Genomic DNA, 8,314 nt, shown 5'->3' with positions numbered 1-8,314 from the left:
TTAAGTTGTGGGCAGGATCTGGATACTCTTGTGATGTGTTCAGCTACATTTGTATGCAAGGAAGGACTAACTTCAAATGATCAATTTGGCTTATTCAGATATCTATATTGCTTTGAAACAATTCAACATCTTTGACAAACAAATAGTTAATTTTCATACCTCAGTAACAGTTAGAAAATCTCAAAACGTACAGTATTCTTTGGAAAATGGTTGAGAGTGTAATGTGATTTGTATATTTATAATCAAACAATAAACGACTAGACTACACACATATTTGAAGTCAGAGCCGATGGGTTAGCCGTAGTCTTGTGAAGCTGAAGTAGGATTTCCTGTGTAATGATAGAACACATCGGTATGCTATCTCAAGCTGTGACTCAACAATGTGTCCTGCTAGGTATGTGGCACACAGGAGATTTGCATAATATTTCTTCAAATTATTTCCTGTCTCTTCATTAAAGAATGTACAACCTATTGTTTTTTTGGTTGAAAAAGGTTGGTTGTAACTGAAGATGTGAGGAAGTTCATCCTATTGTGACAGTGACACATAAAACAGGAATGGCTGAGAAAATGTCCACACTGCTGAAATGCAAGCAAAGAAACAATTATTTTGAAATATTTCCTGCACACACTTTTGTAACCGCAGTCTTTGATTTAGACTTCTAATTTATCGCTTCAGTGCCTTACGATGTCCTGTGGGCATGCGAGTAAATTGCCCCTCTGTGTAGATGTTGAGATAGTGATCACAGCACTACAACCCCAGCTTTGGTGTGCTGACAGATGGCAGCCGAAGCTTTTCAGACACTTGTAAGTGCCGAGAGTCGAGAAGTCAATTAACCTGGGGTGAAAAGGTCGATTTAAAAGGATCTTTTCACTGACAGATATTCAGGTCGCTCAGGTATACAGTATGATGAGTTTCTCTGTCTTCTCCTCCTCTTTAAGTTGTTATTTCTTTTGTCAAGTTAAAACCTTGTATTTCGGGTTTTGGGGACTTTCTCTCTTTTGAAATTAGGATTAAGAGATATCCTCACTGTGATGAAACAGGACGAGCAACTTTGTGAGGCTGCATTTACCAACAGCTCATATAATATACAGAAAATCACTTATTTGTCCCAGAGCAAGGACATTTACAAAGCAAAGGGACAGTGCAGATAGAAAGCAAAGCAGAAGGCAAATAGCAAACTAACATATTTAAATAAAGTGGCCAGCAGACATTATAGAATCCATTTGCACATCTTTGGTTAAAAAAAAAAGTAGCAGCATTAGAAAGCAAATCCCATACAAGTAGTAAAGAACAACCAGTGATAACAATAATAATCGTGCACACAATGACAATGCTAAAACTCTTACTATTTTAGATTAAGGTATAAACAATTTCTAATGAGCATTAAAAGCAAAGTACAGCTGAGAATGTTTTCAGCTAAAACCCAAAGTATTGAACAATGTAAACCTTTTCAACCTGATGAACTGTATATAAAGCTAATGCATTCCCAAATGAGTGTCCATACTAAATGGTAATCCCCCAAATAGTTGCGGATATATCTTGGTCAAATGTTAATCTCCTGGTTGCCCTAGAGGAAAAAACTGTGGATCACCAAAGTCAGTCGGTTTCATCATGTGGGGAACATTAGTGTGTGTGTAAAACGTTAATCCATACAACAGTTGTTTAGAAATCTCAGTCTGGAACAAACTGGTGGATTGACAAATGAACGGATTAATAACTAAATAAACCTTCTGACTGTAAATCTCAGGTTGTCTGCATAAAAGCATTTGAGCTGTTAATGAACATATGTGCCAACTGTTTTTCTTCCATTGTGAAATAGCAACTGTTACAATATCTACTAGACCATAAATCAGTCCCAATAATTACAGAGACAGTAATCTCTGTAATTGCTCTGAGGTGGGCGAAGACCGTGCCTCCATGTCTGCGCGCCTCACACCACATTTACAGGTTAATCAACGTGGGAGGCAGCCACACCTCCTAATGTAGAGTACTTACTACATCAGACGGGGATATGAAGACACGCTGGTGTTTGCTTAAAGAGTGGGGTAAGAGACCAAGCTAATCTAATTAATTTAGTCTAAGATTAGTGGCACTCTCAACACGTGAGTTTATTTTGGGAGCGTGTGTAATTTACATTCAAAGACGGATCTAAATGCTTCAGGATGTTTGAATTCTTAAACCCTCAGTGTCTTATGCAGAAGCACACAGCAAGCCAACCACGTGCGCAACCACCCTACCCCAAATCATAAATAGGGGGGAGCTTTTAAAGCTCTCTAGAGAGACCCCATCATTGGACCACTGAAATATATACCCATCAAACAAGCTATTTCTGGTCTCAACTTCTTCATGTGGTTGAATTTCTATTTTTGCCTCACCCTTGAATTCAAACTGAAGGATATTGTATACCCTGACCGTACTCCCATTGCAAATTATATGAGGGGAATCATCTGCAGATAGGACGAATCACAGTAGGTTATCGTGACCAGCGCAGAGTCGTAGTGAACGCGTCTTCAAACCCCTGTCCCAAGGATGCGTCCCAAAGGTTTATTTTTACTCAGCTTTGAATGGTTATGGCAGGAAACCGCCATATGGCTGTAAGATTGAGTGGTCTTTGGTGGAAAATGAGGACGGAAATTATAGAGGAAGAGAGCTGGTGTCACTGAGGCCTTTCATTCCTCCTCTTCTCCACGAGTTGATTGGGTAAATACACTTTAGGACTGGGAAACGATTACCGGTTGGGTTCATGAGGATACTGGTCAGAAACATCACCTGCCTTTGTCAACGAAGAGTTGTTATTTTGAAGTCTGGTTTAGAAACCTTCAATGCAGGCTGCTCTTCATCAGCTGTGTCTTACTTGAGAATGACCTTTGACATTTATGATCCACCAAAAACAGACATTGTGTTTTGGACAGAGTAACATTCAGATTCTGCTCCTTTACCACAAAAGTGTCCTGTGACAGGCAGCATTGCATTTGTCCATGTGCGTGTCGTGTGAAAAGGTTTCTTTTCAAGTTTAAATAACGATAGATGTTAGGTTTTTATATAAAATTCAAACTAATTATAATAGGGTTTGGGTAGAATAAAGTTTAGGGTTAGAATTAAACAAGAAAAACTGTAAAATTAAACTTAAAGTCTTGCAGGAAAAGTCACAATCTGACAGATTTGAAGGCAAATCCTCCTGAAGTCGACCGACTTTACGTCTTCTTATGTCTCCGCCATGTAATCCTTTTATCTTTGGAATCAAACTTTACCTTCATGGACTGAATTGTAATGCTATTCTCATTTCAAAACATTTCATAAGACAAAGTTTTGTGCGCCCTAATATTATATATTAATTGAAACGTACATTTCAGCTGTAAAGTGTCACCTGGGTGCCACCAAGCACTTTTTTCCACTTTCACCAGCAGCACAGCTGGATCATTTTTCCTGTTCATTGTTTTGATTATGACTCCTAAACAGTAGTTGTTGCGGCACGATGGAGTGGCTCATTCACTTTCGCTTAAACTGTCACTGCACTTCAGGTTTGTGAGTAATTTGGGTGATTTAAAGTTGCTTATTCCTTCGCTCTTTGATGTTGAGCATGTTGTACATGGCTTGATAGTCTTGGACGGTTTGTTGTGGCGCGGGACACGCTGTACTTTGTGCGTGTGTTTACTTTGGTTCTGTCTATCCAGAGCCCTTTTCAAAGAGCTAGTATAAACAGCAACTCAAAAATGAAACCCTATGTTGGATCCAAAAACCATTTTACCTCAATAAGCAGGGCTGTCCTCCAACATGAGCTCATTGATTGGACTGTAATTACTCTGAAATCCACCATTGTCACCCGTTCATTTAAGTGGAGTTCCTGTAAGGGGACAATGAAGCCCCGCTGCAAAATGTCTAGCGAGTGACACTGATGTCAAACACATGTTTCCCCCCGCAGCCCAACAGAAATAGACAACCCTATTTAGAGGGCTGGTTTGCATGCAGGCTCCAAGGACTGATGTTTGCAATCTGGGAGCCACAGTGGGTTTTTACATGATCAGTAATTCAAAAAGTGGTTGGCCAAAGAATTCATCTTGTGCCTCTTTGTTTTGCTGTTGCCATGCACTTGTGCTAAAATATCACTGGCCGGCATTAAGACAGCAGAAAGTATGTCGGACGCCATCCAAGGCCTATCAAATGTCCAGAGGAGCGAGAGAAACACAAATATTTCCAGTAGCAGTTAGCAAAACCAAGAGACGCTCTTGTGTGCAATCAAAGTGAATTAGGGGGTTTCTGATGAGCGTGTCAATGTTTATTACAGCTGTTACTGTCCAGATAATATCCAGATGTAGATTTGTAGCTGCTTATAAAAAGCATTTTGAAGGACAGCGAGTCCAGGGTTGTCCTCTGTGGCGCTGCTGACGGTCTGCAATTGTCATTATCCCGAGTGCAAGGTGTCTTTGTGCCCTCTGTGCACTTGTCTTTCTTTTTCCAAATATAAAAGACGAACAGAAGGTTACTGAAAGCTCCTACAGGCCTTTGAACTTACATCTAACAGCCAGGTGTCCTGTGATTCTCAAAGAGGACAGACAAGGATTTTACCCTCCATTGTGCTAAAAGAAAATAATTCTCAATGAGCATTCTGCCTCAAGCTACTTTTATTTCTGACGCTTTTGTTCAGTGACAGAGAAGAGTGAAAGACTTCCTTGTTTGTATTCAAACCTAAATGATTCCCTGTGACACTACTTCTTCTCTTTTTATGTATTTGATAAAGGAAGACGTATTTTTCCCTTGTACAAGAGGACTTCCTTCTCATACAAGCCGGACACATGTGTATTTGTTCAGAAGGGGTTTGTTTACTTTTCAGGACCAGTGCCACTACAGAAAGTTGTCTAAGGAAAACATGATTGAAACTGCCCTTTAGTTTTTGCCCCAGGTTGTAAAGAACCGTCATTATAGATATGTAATTTTCCCATAATCCGTCAGCAGTGCAGGGCATGTCGTGGCAATGTAACTGCACAGGATAGAGGAAAGACAAACATGTAAATATAGACAGCTAAAGAATGACCGGGGGCATATTTAGAAAGCTTTGCCTCTTCTATTGACATTCAGTTTGGATAAGTGTAAATGGAGGACACATTTACCAACTAACAAAGCAAACAGAAGTCTGGCAGCGAGCGGTGAGTCGCTTTTTGTTTTGGATGTCATGACAGTCCGTATCCAGGGTAGTTTTCCAAAAATATAAAAATAGAACTTTTAATGTGAATCTGAATAAAAAATGAAGTCAGACTTCCAGTTATTGTCAGGAAACGGACTCTGTAATGCATCCTGTGTATTAATAACATCTGAGCTTCAATTATTCATGAAGTATTTAGGGCTGTGTTTGATAAATGGGTTCCCAGTAGCAACACCGTAAAGGTCCCATGTCATGGCCATTTCTACTGATCATATTTACATTGTTGAGGTCTAGATTTATAATGTGCAACTTTCCAAACTCACATTGGTTTCTCATACAGCATCTCTGTATAGTATGTGTATTCACCAGGTATTCACTCTTTGTCCTAAACGGCTTGTTGGAGCTCCTGCCGCCCCCCCCCCTCCCTGTGAGCCCAGTGTGCTCTGATTGGTCAGGACGTTGCGAGGCTCGTTGCTGCTCGCCGCTGCTGCGAGGAGCGGACAGGTTTCCGGGTCTGCGATACAGCGAGACATAGCGAAACTTTATATAATATATATTGGTGTTTTAAGTACTTTGTGTAAATGCTGTACATTCCCTTGGCCTTTCCCCTCAGTAAGGATCATTTCTCTGTCTTGTGTAATTCGTTTTTTCTCTGTTTCCTTATATTTTATTGATCAAACATTTAGTTAAGTAAATATTCTAAATGGAGTGTCTAATGTCACCCCTCATCAAAGCTTAAGGTCCTATTAAGTGCTGCCAGGAATCGTGAGCAGTTTTAAAAACATATTTTTCTCGACTTCGTCTGAAATAAAGCAATTTTTAGAGCCTCAAGAAGTAGAATATTCAAGTATGCCATAAAAAAGGCAAACTAAGATGAAAGCATAAACAATTTTAAGTTGAATGGTTTGTTGTTTTAGGAAATACACTTAAGCTCTTATCTGAAAGGTGTCTGTCAATTTCACACGTGGCCGAGGCCAAGAAATAGTCTGCAACATTACGGATCGTAAAAAGTTGAAAGATATTATTTTTGCTCTGCATTAAATATTACAAATAAATCATGTGTAAAATGACTGAGCTTTGGAGTTGCTAGGCAGATTTAGACTGAGAAATGCTAGCTGTTTCCTGTAGTCTTATTGCTCACTGGTTTTAATGAGACATGAGATTGGTGATGATCTTCTAATCTTACTTGGTAAAGAAAGCTAATGAGCGTATTTAAATGCTTCACTATTCCTGACCCCTTTGATTAATCTTAGGAACAGCTGGGGGGTCCGAACCACAGCTTGGGATCCACTGCACTGGAAGTACATAATAATATGGTCTGTGTGTTATGAAATGCGGTTGATAATAAGGTTGTACGTGCCTTACTGTACTCGCTGATCTGTCAGACTTTGGACTCCACTGCTGATGAGTCAGTATCCAAGGCAAAGACAAAACAAAACACTCTTACATGAGATCTGTTAATGGGAAGTAAATATAGCAACAGTGCCAAGTGTTTAACCGGATGTGCACTTTGACCCAGCCATACTAACCCGACGTAAAGGCTGTAATAAGGCTGAATGACCTACTGTCACGTACTGTCTGCCAGCTATGTGTGGGCTGCAGACACTCAAAGATTACACAGAAATCTCAAGGTTGAACACTCCGCTATAGGCTCTTTAACCCAATATTATTCCACAGTCTACACAGGAGGATGGAAAATTCCCCACACTTGAGGAATACCCGGCTGTAAAGCCAGCCCGGACCACACACTGAGTACCTGGTGTTTTTCAACAAACTATTCCAAGTTTTCTGTGGGAGGAAGTCCCTCAAACACTGCGGCTGCACCTTTAAGGAAATACCTTTTCTCCAGTTACTGTCTCAAAGTGACTCATCAGCTATTTGTACTTCACAACTGATGCTGAAAGACTTCACACGCACACGATTAAAGGGGCACTTTGCGTGCCAGAGAGAGGAACGACCTGTGTTTGACGTCAGAGTCGTGATGCGACACGAGAGGATTCCCTCTGTTGCTAGGCGACGGGGGTAAACACGGGGGTTCCTCGTGGCACACCTGTGCTTGAAGTCTGCCACGCTGTCAGATCGCTAACTGTTGCTTCATCATACTGTTTAGTAACCATAGTGATTTTCCATTGACAATAACTGCACAGAGGCATCTGCAATAAAAATCTGTAACAATAGTGAAACGTTGGCATGGTAACCAAATACCTCTACAGGGGAAAGGTGAAGCTTTTTATTTCACCTGTCGAAGCGTGACAAGCTTCATTTATCTTGTATCAGGTTAAAGGGAGTCCCTACAGGTGTAAAGGAATACATATTAACTTATTTATATCACCATGAAACATCCCCACTCAGTGTTTCCCACAGAATTTGATTCTATTTGTGGGGGCACCGCACCGCACTCCCCCCCCCCCCCCGGCAAGAAAAGCCTAAGGCCCCTCAACCTATTCGGGTGGCCCACGCATCCACCCACCCCCCCTCAACTAAGAAAATACATGCGAGTTCATGGCTACTGTAGACAACGTTCTTGTTGCTCTGTGTTGCGTTGTTAATGAGTGAGACGCACCGGAGTTGAGGATCTGTGGGGTTTATTCTCCCAAAAATATAATTTACAATTTAGCAGACGCCTTATTCCAAAGCGACTTACAATGACCAATTACAGGGACATTCTCCCTGGAGTAACTGAGGGCTAAGCGCCTTACTCAAGGGCACACTAGTAGTGGTGTTCCAGGCGGGATTTGAACCCGCAACCTTCTGATCATCAGCCCACCTCACTATCCATTAGACCACCAAAATAAAAAATAAATCTTTTTTTTTTTTTGCCAGATCCATTTGTGGCGGACGATATTTAATTGTGGCAGCCCGCCACAAATAAATCAATGTATGGGAAACACTGCCACTGGTTTAAGTTATTTGAAATTATATTTAAATATGCAAATGAGATTAAGCATTTGTTAACTTGCCTTACATTTCTGGAGCATAAATCTGAATATTTGATAAAGAGTGGCATTAAAGACTCTTTTTGACATATTAGAGTTTTTATTAGTTATAGTAGTTGTATTAGGAATATCTTTGTAGTACTCCAACATTTCATTTGTGCACACTTGTCTAATGTTTAAAGTATCCTATGTTTATATTTGAGCTGTTGTGGTTTAGTATATTATAGTCTATTCTCA

This window comes from Notothenia rossii, assembly GCF_949606895.1.
Source record: "Notothenia rossii genome assembly, chromosome: 9".
NCBI lineage: Eukaryota > Metazoa > Chordata > Actinopteri > Perciformes > Nototheniidae > Notothenia > Notothenia rossii.
The sequence above is the reverse complement of the archived record's forward strand: the minus strand, read 5'-3'. Positions refer to the sequence as shown.